This window comes from Parasteatoda tepidariorum, chromosome 11 (assembly GCF_982258835.1).
Source record: "Parasteatoda tepidariorum strain Cologne lab strain chromosome 11, Ptep-v5.0, whole genome shotgun sequence".
Taxonomy (NCBI): domain Eukaryota; kingdom Metazoa; phylum Arthropoda; class Arachnida; order Araneae; family Theridiidae; genus Parasteatoda; species Parasteatoda tepidariorum.
Genome location: NC_141765.1, coordinates 95,733,805 through 95,750,556, shown reverse-complemented (window position 1 = coordinate 95,750,556; position 16,752 = coordinate 95,733,805). Strand labels below are relative to the sequence as shown.

Genomic DNA, 16,752 nt, shown 5'->3' with positions numbered 1-16,752 from the left:
GTGTTTTTTGAAGCGAACGAAATTTTTAATCTTGTAAAATCTTTGTTATAATTCAAAAATGGAAAGTTCACATTACTTTTAACTATATAATAATGCATAAAAAAGTTTGATAAATAATTAGCCGAAAATACGTCTTCAGTCAATTTATTTTATAACAAATGAGCATCTTCAAATTATATTAGTAGGGGTGCACAATCTTTTTGAACGAAGGGCCACATGGACAGCAGATTAACCAACGAAGAGCTGCAAGCCAAAGTACTTAGACAAACATGTTTAGTAATTGTAAGTAGTGATTACTATATAAACATCATTATTCAAGGCACTAAATTATTTTTATCAGTTAACCTTGTAATAATACGTTGGTATAAAATTAAATATTTTTAAACGTTTAAAATAAAAATAAAAACTTTGAAATTGATTACTTAGAAAATAAAATACAATCAGAATAAACTTATCAGGAAAAAAATTCAGATTAAATTAAAATAATTAAAAACAATGGGAATATTCATGTTTGTTTTAATCACATTATATAATACTTAAGTCCATTTAATCATAAATTTTAACATAAAAAATTTGTTCAGTGAATTAAATTAAAAAAAAATTAATATTCTAGTTATCAACATTAATGAAAATTAAATACTTTGATTTAAAGAAAGTTCTTAGCGTTAAAAATGATTAAAATTGAAACCCTTGCAGCTTAAAATAAGATTCAACATTTATTAAGGAATATACTTAAACTTTGAAAGATTTATTTTTGGCTGAGAAAGGGGCAAAGGGCTGAGAAAGGAAAGAAAGAAAACATTAATTTTGAAGGAACTATTTCCTTAATAAATAAAAAAACTATAAGTTACTTGCTTACAATTCCTTATGACCCATACTTTTTAAACATAACACTATTAACAATTAATTCACGTGTGTTAGCAATAAATTAAAATTTGCATTACTTTATGATACTTAAATTTATTATTTTTTTTAACAGTTAAAATTTAATGATATACAAATCATTTCTCAGCATATAATTATAAATGTAAAATGGTTAAAAAAACTTTCTTAATGGCATATTCCACAATTTGCAAAATTTTAAAATATTGTGATGGTTTGATCTACTTGATCATGTGATAGCTTTTTCGGGTTATTAAATGAAAATTTAATGATTTTGTTTAAAGACTGCTCCTTAACCTTGAACATGACAAATTCATTTATACAGAAGCTGTTGCGGTCAGTATTAATTTTAGGGCATATAACTTAATTAGTTTGGGAATTTGTCCCATATGGAGCTCTTCCTTTCCAGATTTTTAAATTGCGAGAATACGAATCGAGATATGTGATTTTCAAATTGCGCGAAGACTCACAATGTATAATTTTTAAAACGTGTAAACATGAATAGCGATATGTGGTTTTTAAATCACGTGAATATAAATCGTGGTGTGTGATTTTTGAATTGCGAGAAGAGTAATAACGTATGATTTTTTAAACGCTAAAATATGAATCGCGATTTGTGATTTTAAATCTCAAGAATACGAATCGCGATAGATGACTTTTAATGTTAGTATGAAATCTCGTTAATGTTAATATGAAATGCAATTTTCAGACCGCGAGAATACGAATTACGATGTGTGACTTTTAAATTGCGACTGTCAAAAAATAAACGTGCGAAAAAATACTTATATTTGCGTTGATATCGACACAGAGCAAGTGAGTGATTAATTTAATGCGCGATTCAAAACTCGCATGCCGTGAAAATATAGTGATAAAGATATGAGGATGTTTTGAACCGTGGGGAAAGGCGTAGGTTCCCATCGTAAATAAAAAGGGATTTTAATAGTTATAACTACCGAAAAAAACTATTAAAATCCCTTTATATTTACGATGAAATCGGCATAACTAGCGTCAAAAAGTAATGTATTTAAATGCCCGGGATTCGAGTAAAAAATATTAGGACGTTCGAAACCTTGTTGAAATGTGTAGCAATAATAATTGCCAAAATAACGATTCATAAATAATTTGATTTGCGATAAAATCGTCACAAATAAACCACTTCAAAAAATGGTTAGCTCAATGAGTGAATCGTTACTCGCAATTCACAATAATGTCGTGCTAAAAATATCGCGATTTTGAAAACTAGCAATAACTGCCGAAAAAATGGTCAAAAGTCATTTAGATTTACGATGCTGTTTACTCAATTAAAGCGTCTCATAACTTTCAAGACGTTCGAACATATTTCAATTTCATAAAAAAAAATATCGCGATTTCAGAAACTACGTGAAAATGGGTAGCAATAATTATCGAAAAGTCATTGAATTTTCGACGAAATCACCACACATGAAGAGGGTCAATAATAATGTCGAATTAAAATATTGGGATTTACAAAACTATGCGTAAATCCGTAGTATTAACCATTGAGAAACTACATTGGTTGAGATTTTGTGCATCAAAAATTTGATTGCGCAATATTATTTTATTTTAAATCCGTCGTAGAACATCCGACCCAGTTTTTTGGGTTTACGACTACTAATCTTCAACTCCTAATTTCGAACCAATCCAGAAGACAAGGAAACTCCTGGATCAGTACCCCCAGAGGTATGATTTGTTATGGGAACATGAAGGATTTTGTGACTCGACAGATTTAATGTGCATCAGTAACCATTGTAGGCTGGGATCGAACCCAAGAACTCTTTGAAATGGGCCCAGTGCCCTACTAACCAGGCTATCCCAGCCTGATTGCGCAATTTAAAATTACCGAACATTTTTTTATTTATTTTTTAAAATTGCTAATTTTAAAAATTATGTTTAGGTTGCTGCCGCAGGCTATACATACGGCTGTAGAGGTCGTATGCTGTGCCCCTCTACTTAAAACAATTAAAAATAAATTTTTTTAAATGATTTGGTCAGACATTTGCTCAATATATCCTTCAATGATGTTTATTTTTAAAGATCAAGTGCCTTTGCCTGGATTACATTTGTCCGGTATACCATTACAATGCTCGTAAAGTAACTACATAGCCCCGTTTGGGCAATACTTTCAAAATTAAAAAAACTGAAATATTTATAATTTCAACGTTCAATAAATATAAATTTATGAAGAGTTTTTAAGCAGCAATACATTGCCACAAAAGTATTATGTTTCCCCAATTGTGACAATTTTCTTTTGAAGTAAATTGAAAAGTATGCATTAAAGTTTGCTTGTGTGATTATTTAACAAATGAAGATTTCTTTTAACTGAATGAGACATTTCTTCTTATCCTACCACAAACACCACATTCAATTCTCCTATTTTAGGCAAAGCATAGAAATTCTATAAAATGTGGTGTTATTTTCATTGAACTATGCTTACATTACATTCATTAAGAAACAAAAAAAATTTCATGCACGAATTTTTTTTTAAGAAATAGAATGGGGCGTATAGGCACCCATTCACCAAAACAATGAACAAACCATTTAGCTGAATGCTTGTTTTTTATGAATTTTTTTATTTTATTTACTGACTTGCAACTTTAATCCATCATAAAAACATAATGATAAATCTCAAATGGAATAATTATGCATTTTCAAAAACTTTCATTTGTCATTTAACGTTTTAAGTTAAAAGAAAACTTCAATAGCATAAAAAAGTTTCTCAGCAGAAAGTGTTCACTCCAATTGAATTACTGTTAGTTTTTGGATGTCTTAAGAGCCTTTGACAATTGCAGAAAAATAAAATTAGTGAAAAAAATACCCCACAATGTTAATAAAAAAATATTTATTGAAATGGCGCGTATGCTCAACTTTGGCCGAAAATGGGTTAAAATGAAGTGAATCTAAAATTAGACCACACGAAATTTTAGATAAGAGTAAAAACAAAATTAAGACGATTAAAAGTGATAAAAAAATTGAAAAGCGAATTAAGGCAAATAAGAAGGACTGCGTTAGACTTTAGAATGAACTGGCCCTTAGTACTTAAAACTTTTTTACCAATAAAATAGGTCCCTATCAAATATAATATTAAACTTCCACTTTAAGATATACACGAAAAGTGAATAATTTATGATAAATATAAAAATACCGTTGTTTTTGAATCAGTAATAATTTCATAAGATATTGAAACTGAAATATCTAGATTAGTTGTAATATTAATGAAGGGATTCATATTAATCAAGGGATTCATATTAATCAGATTCATATTAATCAAATGCTTCATATTCATCAGATTCATATTAAGATAATTTTATTTTTGTCTGGGCAAATATGAATTCCAAAATGCCGTTTAAAAGCAAAAGTAGAATAATTTATATCTTTCTTTTCAGCACTAGTCACTTTATATTTTAGTTAACTAATCACTTATGCTTTCTTGGGCGCTTTCTGAGAACAGCTTTATTTAAATAAAGGATTTAAAACTTCTAACACTGGATTAAATGAATCAAAACTCCGACCCAAATCGGCTCAGATACGACCTATAATAACGAGAAATATATGAACAAAGTGCTTTATTATTATTATTTTTTTTTATAATTATAATATACTTCCGATATTATTATGTTATAAAAGGATACGAATTCCACTTTTGTACGCATCAAAATTACTAAGTATTTAAATTATTAAATCAGAATACATATTAACTATTTTTTCGTTACATAAATTTACTTTAAAATAATTAGTATAACAATGAATTAGTATAGTTATGTGGTGACTAGTGCACGCTAAATCTGTTGGGTGACAAAGTCCTCCATGTTCCGTTAACAAATTATGCCTTTGAGGATTGGAGATTGATCGTTCTCTAGTTCAGGTCAAAATTACGTCCTGTAGATGATTGATTGAATGGATGGATGTATGAATGGGTTCGCTCTATAAGTGGGTGTGACGTATGGGTGTGGCAGTTGTCGAATTCTTGGCCATAGATGCCGAAACTGGAGAACAAGATCACACCCCCGGTGCCTTAATGGCTACGAGAATAACAAAAATAATAGTTATCTATAAAAATGAAATTGAAATGCCTGCTCTATGGTAAATAATGGCTACATGATAAATAATGCTATATGATAAATAATGGCTGCCATATGCTATATCTAATGCCACTTACCAATGTCAGCAAGCCTGCTTAGTGTAACTAAGCTAATGTAAGGAAGAAGTGCTTCAGTGATGCCATCTCTGGCCAAAACTGTGAATTCAATGACACACACGTCACAGCCTATTACAGGGCGGGCACATTCATATATCCACTTATTCATCCACAGATCATAATTTCAAGCAGAACCCGAGAACAATCAATCTCTAATTCAGTACCCCAGAGGTATGATTTGTTTTGTGAACATAGAAGACTTTGTGACCCGACAGAATTAACGTGCACCACTCACCATTTACTACACGGGGAGTTTTCGGTCGGCGGTGATAGAACTCACGACCTCTTGGACATGGACCCAACGCATTATTTACCAGGCTATACAGGCCCTACTTAAAATTCCAAATCTTACATATTTCTATTTCCTATTTGGGACCAAACCTTTTTGTGAAAAAAAAATTTCAAAAAAGTTCTTATAGATACTATAGATATTTCTTATGTATAAACCAGTTTACTTATATTGCAAAATGATATAAAATTGCAATTTTTGAATAAAATGTAATGAATGAATTGTAAGGTATACAATTTTTGCATCGTTATAAAAAATGCAATTTAAAATGACGAAATACAAAATTTTGGAAAATCATTCGAATTCCTGAGAATTTTTTTAAAAATGCATAAGTCGTATTGTTTGAAAAAGTCTTATGTTTAAAAATTAAGGGAATCTGTCGAACGCTTGCATTACATTCATTAGGATATCTTAATTACATTTTATTTAAGAAATAAAATGGTGCGTATAGACACTATACACCAAACCAATGAACGAACCATTTGTTGAACGCTTGTTTTCTTATGAATTTTTTTATTTTTTAATATTTTTTTCATTTACTGATTTGCAACTTTAATCCATCATAAAATCATAATAATTTATCTCAAAAGTAATAATTAGACATTTTCAAAAAATTTCATTTGTCAATAACCATTTTATGTTTAAAAAAACTTTAATAGTTTAAAAATTTCCCAACAGAAAGAGTTCACTCCAATTGAATTACAATTAATTTTTGGGGTTCTTAAGAATCCTTGATAATAGCAGAAAAATAAAATTAGTGAGAAATATACGTCATAGTGATAATAAAAAATATTTATTAAAACGGTGCGTTTGCACAACTTTGGCAGAAAATGGGTAAAAATTAATTGAATATAAGTGTAGACCACACGAAACTTTAGGGAAAAGTAAAAACAAAATTAAGAGGATTAAAAGTGATAAAAAAATTTAAAAGCGAATTAAGGCAAATAAGAAGGATTGCGCTAGAATTTGCAATCAACGGGTCCTTAGTACTTAAAACTTTAGAGGTATTTTTTAAAACAAATTTGGATTTTTGACGTCCAAAATATGGGGGTAGTAGTACACTGCTCCTAATAATTTCACAGGGGAACAATAAAAACTTAAGACTCATTAATACAGATTCACTTCTTAGCACAATTCGATAAATCACGATAATTTTTTTAAGCATATTGCACATTTTTGCACATAAATATGAAACGAATTTATCCGTAAATAATTACATGTAAAGAATAATTTTTTTATCATATTATTTAATAGCAGTTTAAAAACGTTATAATTGCAAGGTATACTGATTTTCACATAATTTTGAAGTATTTAATTTTAAATGTTAGAATACAAAATTTAAGAAATTTCAACGAAGCATTTTTAAAGATTGGATTTTGCAGAAACTATTCAACCGATTTTATTCCATTTTTTTTTCATTTGAAATTACTTTAAAATAAAGTAAATTTGTAAAATGATTTGCGTACTTTAAAACTCAAAATTTATTAATTATTTTAAAATAAATTTAGAAAAAAAATAACTTTTATAAAAACATTTATAAAAGCTTGAAAAAGAATTCTCTTATTAATTTTAAGACAGAGTCACACAAAGAGACATAAGTATTTAAGAATCCAATTGAAAGATTATTTTCTGAAGTTAATAGGTAATATTTTTTTAGAAATATGCGCATTAAGATAACTCCCGAAATTTATCATAGTCTAAATGTTTTTGAACAAATCCTTATTTCTAAATTTTTCTGCTTTAATGACTTTTGATTAAATTTCAGAAATTTCAGTTAAATAGTGGGAGCAATATAAAATACATTTTTTTATATATAAATACATAGCTTTCTTATTACTGTAAAGCCATTAATGTAAAATGCAGAAACATCCAGAGTTAGCTGTTACATCCCCGAAATTCCTCTTAATCTAAAGGTTTTGGAACAATACAAGAGTTTTAAAAGTGGAAGTAGAAAAATGTATGTCTTTCTTTTCAGCGCTAATCAATTTATATTTTAGTTAACTAATCAATTATGCTTTCTTAGGCTCTTTCTGAGAACAGCTCCATCTAAATAAAGTTTTTTAAACTTTCAACACGGGATCTAATGAATAAAAATCAGCTCAGATATGACTCATAATAACGTGAAAAATATGAACAAAGTGGTTTATTATTATTATTTTTTGGTTTATTATCATAATACTTCCAATATTATTCGATAAAAAAAGATACGAATCCTACTTTTTGTATGCATAAACATTACTAAATATTAAAAATTTATTTATTAATTCAGAATATATATTCAATTTTTTTTATTTTCAAGTCATTAGTTTAACAACGAATTTGTATAGTTATATGATGACCAGTGGACGTTAAATATGTCGCATCACAAAGTCCTTCCAGTTCCTATAACAAATTATGCCTCAAAGGTACTGAATTGGATATTGATCGTTCTGTTGTTCAGATCAAAATTACTGTATGTGAATGAATGAATGAATGAATGGATGTATGAATAGGTCCGCTCTATAAACGGGTGTGACGTATGGGTGTGGCAGAAGTTGAATTCGTGGCCACAGATGACTCTTTCTCTCAATACTCGATCTAGGGGCTCCCTCGTCTTCTGGATTGGGTTCAAAATCACAAGACTAAGGAGTTCAACATTAGTAGTCGTAAGCTCATAAAATTTGGTCGGCTGTTCAACGACGGTTATAAATTAAAATGTAGTCATGTAGGAACGAAACGAAATTGAAATCGCTGCTATATGATAAATATATTTCTATTTATGAGGTCAAGCGGGTTTCCTTTATTAGTTTAAAGTATGTCGATCTTTTGAAGTTAGTTTATTATTAGTCTTAGTGTCACTTGAATTTAATTCATAGTTGATTTTCAAATCCCATTAAATTAGTATTGTTTTAGATTAATTGCAAACCTATGCGTTATTAAAATAAATCATGTTTTGCTCTTAGTTGGTGTTTTCCATTTATGGTGCAAATATAGTTATTTAAATCATGTTATATATCATATAATAAATAGTAAATAAACTATTTTCTGTTAAATATTTCTTTTCTGCATTTCCAATATTAATTTAGAATTATCATTCAATAATTAAGTCTAAAATTAAGATTCCGTTATTCCTTATCAAATGGCCGGTATCAATTAAGAAAATATCAGACATGCTCGCGTTAGAATCGATTTAAGTTTAATGTTGCTAAAATACAAAATTAATTTCTTTTTATGTAAAAAAACTGTGAATATTAAATGTTGCAAAATCTTGGATAGCCGTGGTGGTTGAGGGGATAGAGCGCTCACCCTCATATGAAGTGGCTGGTTGAATTCTGCACCCGGCTTGCACCGACAGCAGTGCTAACGTAAAAATATCCTTAGTGGTAGACGGATAATGGGTTCAAGGGATCTTGAAAGGCTTTCGTTTTTTTCCGCTCCATGTTCCGCAAATGCGGGTTAGTTTCATCGAGAAGTCTTCCACGAAGGCGAATTTCTCCCTATACATGATCCAGGAGTTTCCTTGTCTTCTGGATGGGGTTCAATATTACAAGGCTACGGAGTTGAATATTAGTAGTCGTAAACCCGAAATTGGGTCAACTTTTCAATGACGGTTATAAAAAAATTAAAAAATTTTGTAGAATATGCATAAAAAAATAACCATAAAGAAGTATTGCTTCTGGGTTTTTTTAAAAGCATTTTTTAAAATTTGTATTAAATAATTTGTTTTGATACTTTTACTTCATTCAAGTTATTTTGGTATTGAAGTAAATTGGTAAAATATTTTTGAAACGAGTGTGATATACTAATAGCCAATTTTACGGTGCATTTCGTATATTGATCGGTAAATGAAATATTTTCTATCAAATGTCAATTTATTTTAAGTTATTGGAATTGATTTACAATAAACATATAGTTGATAAATTCCGCTTAAACAATATTAGTAACAATCATGTGAGCATTAAAAATTATTCAACCGGAAAAAATCTTTCAAAAACCATGTTTCAAATTTGTTTCCATAATTTTAGAAATTTTACAAAATCAAATTCAATGATATATTCTTTGTGGATAAACCAGCGAATTTCAAAACAAAATTTGCAGTTTTAACAATATTTAAATTTTGAAAAAGGAAAATTTAAAAATCATACTTTATTTTAATTCTACAAGACGTAGTATTTTTTTTTAAGTCACTCTTTAAATTCTTTAAACTATCTATGATATAAACACAGATAAAAAATTGCTATTCTATCTTTATATTTATTAAAAAAAAAATTTCGCGTGAATTTTATTTCGCAAAATGCAATTTGCTAACATATTTTAGCTAATAATAGCATCGAATTTATAAATACAACTTTCTTTTTCAGTTTACTGCCCGAATAGATTCAATATTATACATAAGAAAAGTTTATTATAAATCAATAAGTATTCATTTCTTGGCAGTGTTTTACTGGGAAAGGTTTCAAAAAATAAAAAAAAAATATCTCTGCAAAAATATATAAATAAAGGGTTAATAATTATTTGCATCTCCAGTAAAAAACTTAAAATTCTGTTGTTGTTTCTAATGCCACCTGACAATACCAGCAAGCCTGCTTGGTGAAACTAAGCGAATTTAAGGCAAAAGTGCGTTTCTTGTGCTTCAGTGGCGCCATCTATGGCCAAAAATACTAATTCAGTCACGCGTACGTCGCATTTCTTTTACACGGCGGACACATTCATATATTCAATTATTCATTCACAGATCGTGATTTTAACCTGAAACTGAGAACGATCAATCTTTAATTCAGTACCCCAGAGATATGATTTGTTTTGTGAACATAGATGACTGTGTGACCCGGCAGGTTTAACGTGCACCATTCACCATTTATTACACGTGGAGTCTTCGGTCGGCGATGATCGAACTTATGATCACTTGGACATGGGTCCATCACCATAACAAGCAGGCTATCCTGGCAGTACTTAATATTCTATACCTTAAATACTTCCATTTCCCATTTGGAATCAATCCTTTATGTGAAGAAAATTTAAAAAAAATTTCTTATGCATGTATAGATATTTCTTATGTATGAACCAGTTTACTTATAGTGCAAAACAACGTAACAAAATTGTAATTTTTGAATAAAAAATATTAATTCTCAAACCAAGTGTCCTTCTGTGTTTGCATTATATCAAAAAGGTAACACAGTTTTGTCAAAAACAGGAATAGAATAAAAGACCTCTGTAAACAGCATCACTTTACCGTAAGACAAGTTTCGGTTTGGCATAATCCGTTTATCAATTGAAAATTAGATAGCGATATTAAAAAAGCAACAGATATTAGAAAATTTAAATTTTTGGACAAAACACTTAAAGATTTCAAAATTGATAAGAATGAGAATTTTAATCTTACCTGTATTTAGTTGTACTACGTTATACAGCTCATATCACATCATAGCTCTTTCCTATAAGAAAAATTGTTGCTGTAGTAAAACCATAGTTAAAAAATAACAGCAGTCTAAATAGTACTATTAAAAATTCAGGGTATGCTACTATACTCCCTATGGGGGTTGGAAAAGATTGGGTTCCGTCTCCAGACATAACTCCCTCATGTTTTTCAAATTCCAATACCAAGATATTATAACGAGCATACTATGAATTTAAATTATAACTTTACAAGCTCAATGAGTGACAATTTAATGGAAAAACCACATCGTTTTTCTGCTGCTTTTATAACCTTTTTATAGATAATATTCTCCCATTCGGGTTTTCATATTCAAAATATCATATTTAGGTAATCGCTTTTTTTATCAGTGTACCAAATTCATCGTGAAATCCATTACTGTTTGAAATTTATTTTGTCAGCGAGTTTTTTTCAGCCAGGATTAAGTTTTAATTCCGACATTTTGATGTGATGTTAGTACCAGTTGCCTCTTCTCACATCACGTTACGTAAATCTATATAGTTTAAATAATTTTCAGACCATGTTTGCATGGTATTTAAAACTCAAATATTTTCAATATATTACGACATTCTGAAACGTACTAAAACATTTTAGCGGCTCTGAGAGAAACATTGAGGCATTTTATCATGGTTAATAAAAATCAGAATTTGTTTAACAAAGTATAAATTAAACAAAAGTCTTTTTTTTAATTCCAATTATATTTTTTAATTTTTTTTAAAGGTTTTCACATTTAGCGATCAGAGAACGCTGACAAAATGTAAAAGTAACTTTCAATATTATTTAACAATGGTACTGCAACTAAAACTCTTAATAGTATTACCAATAAAAAAATTTATTATTTATTCATTGCAAACTAATTATGGAATATATAAGTTTAATCAGTTATTTTTTTTTAATCAAACTCAAAGCAATAATGAATGGCAAAGACAGAGAACCAACTTGTCGAATGAAAAGTAAATTAATTTAGAAGAGAAAACATTTTTAAATAAAAACTCTTCTTGGTAGAACAAGTCTTTATTCCTTATTTACAAGTAGACAACAAGTTACAAGTATTTACAAGTACACATTTAATAAATTTTAAAATTACTTTTATTTAAATAAATATAGATAAAATTAAATGGGCATAAAATAATGAAATATATTTATTGCTGAAGAAATATATTTCTTGCCGAATAAATATATTTCTTGCCGAAGAAATATATTTCTTGCCGAAGAAATATATTTAGTGCTAATTAAACATCAAATTATTTTATACACTGCATTGAGTACTTTATGAAAATTATATATGATATGAATAATGAAAATTTATAATTTAAAAGTTACATTAGCTACTTTTAAGCTCAGAAGAAAATATTGTTTCTTAATTTATTTACTTATTCCTTTGATGTACTCGCCACTCTCACCAGTTTTAACCAGTTTCTCACTAATATTTTCATTCCCGCAAGCTTGGCGAGAAAAAGTTTCATTTTATTTTATAACCATCGTTGAGCAGCTGACCTAATTTTGGGTTTACGACAACTAATGTTCAACTCTGTAGCCCTGCAATTTCGAACCTACTCCAGAATACAAGGGAGCTCCTGGATCAAGCAGTGGGAGAAATTTGTACTTTTGGACGGAACTAATCCACATTTACGTTTCACGGAGAGGAAGACCACGAGAACCTTCTACTGCCAGCCTGGCAGCAGGGGGACTCTAACTCATGATCCATCAGCCCTGTGGCCGGTGCAAGCCGGATACGGAATTCGTATTGCCCAGCCGTGGCTGGGATTCGAAGCCGGTTCACCTTACGTTTTATCCCCAGAGCCATTGCGGCTCATTAATAAAGATTTTGAAGAAAAGGTAACCCCTGATAAACATCCTCAGTCTCAGGGAAGTTAATAACTGGCACTTACCTTCGTCGCATAACGAACGCAAAATGTTTAAGTTTGTTAAAAATGTTTATTCCTCTGATAAAGTTACACTAATATTTTGAATAAATTGTTCTGAGAAAGTTTAACCTTTTATATTCTCTCCAGTGGTGACCGCGTTCATCGCATCACGCTAAAAGCAACCTTCTTGGAAAAATAATTAGATTATACTACGTGAGTTATTGCAATTAACTCACGTAGCGATTGTATACTACGTGGCGACGGTTCAAGTTTGTTTTTAAGGTCATTCGTTTGGTTTAATTATGCAATTTGTTCCCCTTAGAAATTCTTTTTTCATTGTTAGTATTAATTTTAATATAAATTTAATTCTAAAATGAAAATACATGTGAAAATTGCGTTAGTGCGTTAATTCGTTTAATTTGTTTAAACTTGTTATTAAAGTTGAACATGGCAAACGGAATTGAACAGAATCTTACTGAATCTCTATTTGCAAGTATACTTTTTAAACTACCACTAAACATGGCAGAATAATATCACACTTTGGTTCCAGACTCTGAAAATAAACAAATTCGCAAACTTCTTTCTGCATTGCAGTTAGGGGACGACAAAAACCGTCACAAATGCAAACGCTTGCAGGCACAGAAGGCCAATAAATAAAAAATAAAAAACGGACAACCCTGAATAATTTTTGATAATAATGTAATAATTGATTTTAATAGTTATTATAGTAATAAATATAGTATAGTTTTAATAGTAATTGATCTTCACATTCTAGAACTCAATCTTGATGATTCGAGGGGGTGACCTCAAACATGCTAATTAATAAGTGCAGACGATATTTTAAGTTACGAAATCGGACACAAATACGTACTGAATAAACATACTTTTTTCGCGACGGAATTGAATTTCTGATCCCCGAAATATAGGAGGCCCATAGCTTGGACAGGAGAACACTCCAAGGTATGGACCAATTAATGTTAATTTTACTTGTTGCGGATTTCACTATACATACGGAAACGAATTTCATAATTGTATTCAAAGAAAATTTCAGTTAACTTAAAAAGTTTTCGAGATATAGCAAAATACGCTAAAAGTAAAAGGGCCATTAAGGGGTTCAAACTTTGGAGCCCTTCCCTGACCAAATTATTGGGACCATACGACAAAAATTGCGTCTATATTTTGGGGGTCAGAAATCTGAATCCGTCGTTAACAAGGTATGTTTATTCATTGAAAGTACGTTTTTTGTATCTAATTTCGTAACTATTCGTCTGCACTTACTAAATACCATTTTTGATGTCACCTCATCGAACCATGAAGATTGAGTGCTAGAACGTGAAAATCCGATCAGTAGATCAAAAGTTATTCAGGGTGGTCCTTTTTTGTGCACTGTACATCTTTAAATGAACATTTTTTGAAAACCTTACGGCTACAACGTTTGCCAGCAGAAATACAATACCAACAAATCTTTCCGTTAGCTTAGCGCAACTCGAAAATTTAGCTCAACCAGCTGATAAAATAGCCAAATTTAGAACGGATCCCCTACTAAATGTTTGTGTAATAAATAAATCCACGAAAAGATTTTTCAACATCGAACCTGGGATATCAACACTTCGTATCGATGATAACGATAACAGGTAACACCTGGTATCGATGTAATAACACTTCGTCAGCAAATAACAGCAATTTGAAAGATTTTCTCGTGAGAGATCACGCAATCGATCTCGAACAAGATATAATAATTTTCTTAGAGATAGATCCAGCTATAGGGGAAAAGAAAAAACGTCTAAATTCAGTTTTTATCATTCGAAATTTTGTCAAAAAGCTAGGTTAAAAGCTAGGTTTCTCGTGTTCTTACAACAATAGCCAGAAGAACTAAAAACGGTTGTCGCTGGGACGGCGACAAGTGATCTAAATGCCGAATGATGTTCGTGTCGTTTATTTGTATTTGATAAAAAGACGAATTAAAATTTTTTAGTGGATTCAGGTTTGGACGTGAGTAACTTGCCCGCCTCGAAAATGATTAGAAATTTGTAACCATTAGAATTTTTTAAAGCTAATAATTCAAAAATGTTGACCTACGGAAGTAAGTTATTGAACATCATTAATCGTTCTTCGTAATTCAGAATTACGAAAGGACTGCAAATAAAAAAAATTTAATTACTCCGTTGCCTATTCCAATTATTTTCAGAGCACTTAGGGCTGTTGATTGACCAAAAATGGCGTAAATTAATTGTCCATTTTCTTTATTTGGCATAACTACCGAAATGGATACTTTTTAAATAAAATAAATTTCAAGTGACGCATATTTTTTATTTTATAACCGGCGTTGAACAGCCGACCCCAATTTTTTTTTGGCTTACGACTACTCATGTCCTTGTCATTTTGAACCCAATCCAGAAGACAAGGGAACTACTGGATGAAGTATTAGGAGAAATTTTGCCTTCGTGGCAGACTTATTTTAACGGAACTACCTCGTATTTGCGTTACAAGGAGAAGAAAACCACGAAAACCTGCCCTGGTAAGATGGATGGCAAGGGAACTCTATAATCCGTCTACCACTGAGGATATTTTACGTCAGCACTATGGTCGATCGCGCCGCGTGCAAAATTCGAATCAACCAGTTGTTGCGGGGATCTAACCTGGGTCACCTCGTTGAAAGGCGAGTGCTCTATTCCCTAAGCCACCATGTCTCAGGAGACACATATTAAATTTTCTGGGAATAAGTAAATTAACCTCAAAAATTAAGCAGGCGTATACTGCACATTACATCAATGCAACTGGTCCGCCTACACAGAGTAAACCTAGTCCAAAAATATAGGATGTTGTAAAACAAGAATTTCAGTTTATGCTAGAGCAGGGTATTCGCCAGCCCTCGGTGTCTCTATGGTCGTCTCTACTACTTAAAGCTTAGGAAATATTCAACCAGTTCGGGACTAGAGGAAATTAAACACAGCAACAACAAGACGGTACTCGATTCCCCAACAATAAGACTTCACCCACGCGTTTCATAACAAATATTTTTTTAAAGATTGTTTTCATATTCCAGTACACTCCAGACGACAAACAAAAAGTTGAGAACCCTTTTTGGCTTTTCGAATTTTGGTCTGTGCCGCAAACTTTTCAGAGGTTCATTAATAAGTGCAAAATTTATTAGATCTGCGTTTTTGGAGATTTGCCTTATCGCTACGTTAACCTCGGTGAAATCTTTATTTTTTTAGTGAATCAGAGGAACAGCCAGGGTACGTAGCCAAATCTCTCAACAAAAAATAAGCACCTTTTAAGTACTTATCAAGCACTCAAAAAATATTTTTAAGCACTCTATACTTTAAGAAAATGCAAAATAATTTTCAAAGACTTTACATGATGAAGATAAAATAACTAGTTTCTGACTCTTTTCTTGATTATATTCGATACCATAAACAGATAAATAGATTTCGGTTCGATATCAGAAGGTGGAAAATGATGTCTGAAATGGGGAATATTTTGCAAAATGTTGCAGATTTGCACATAAGAGTGCAATAATCTTACCGAACCCAGCTCAGTAGACGCACATGCGGATTCGCAAGTATTACATCAAACATGTAAAATGATTGGCGCTTTCATACGCTATGGACCGACGGTACGTCACAAGAGATTGTGGCTGAATGATTTGTGAGAATGTTGAATAGAACAATGTGAAAAACATGGCTTTGCATAATACGCTGCGAAATCGACATGGTAAAGAAAAAATCTCATTTTCGAAAGGAAAAATGAAGCACTTTTTAAAAATATCCAATGAAAAAAGCACCTTTAAGGGCTTTTAAAAAACGAAAATAAGTACCTTTAACCACTTTTTAAAAACGCTACGCACCTTGACAGCACAAAACGCATGTTCGAGCCGTATTTCAAAAATTAAACGAATATGCTTTAACGGTAAGCGTATCAAAATGTCCGTTTGGAGTGTCAGAAATTTCGCTTTTTGGAGAATTAATAACTAAAGATAGCAACAAACCACAACCTGATAAAATATACACTATTTTAAGTTACCCGCAGACAAAAGCAATTAAGAATTGCGAAGATTTCTCTGATTTCTTAATTTTTTGTGTTC

At 30.7% G+C, this 16,752-nt stretch overlaps 1 long non-coding RNA gene across 1 annotated transcript in view; it reads right to left on the bottom strand.

Annotated features, from left to right (window-relative positions):
• The window catches only part of LOC147801928 (uncharacterized), a 107,935-nt gene that overhangs the window by 53,075 nt on the left and 38,108 nt on the right, over window positions 1–16,752 (bottom strand). The window contains exon 5 of the long non-coding RNA XR_015430296.1: window positions 10,747–10,798. This is a non-coding gene — a long non-coding RNA (uncharacterized LOC147801928). The remainder of the gene's footprint in view (window positions 1–10,746; window positions 10,799–16,752) is intronic.